Consider the following 270-nt stretch of genomic DNA (forward strand, 5'->3'; position numbering starts at 1 on the left):
TCGCAACCGAGACACGCATGCGCAACCTGGAGTCGCCGGGCACCAAGCCTCTGTGGAGCCACAGGATGTGCAGAACGAAGGCGCACACCCACCCCGCTGAGGGCCTCGGGAGCCCCCTGGTGACGAATGAGGAGGCGCAGGTGAATCTCTAACCGCCTTCCCCCGCACCCTCCCCCGCACCCTCCCCCGCCGCAACAGGCCCACGGTCGCTCCATCACTGGTCCCCTTGATCCGGTGGTGGGTGAGAGGCATAACGTCTTGAGGGCGCAG

This window comes from Neovison vison, chromosome 6 (assembly GCF_020171115.1).
Source record: "Neovison vison isolate M4711 chromosome 6, ASM_NN_V1, whole genome shotgun sequence".
NCBI classification, from domain to species: Eukaryota; Metazoa; Chordata; class Mammalia; order Carnivora; family Mustelidae; genus Neogale; species Neogale vison.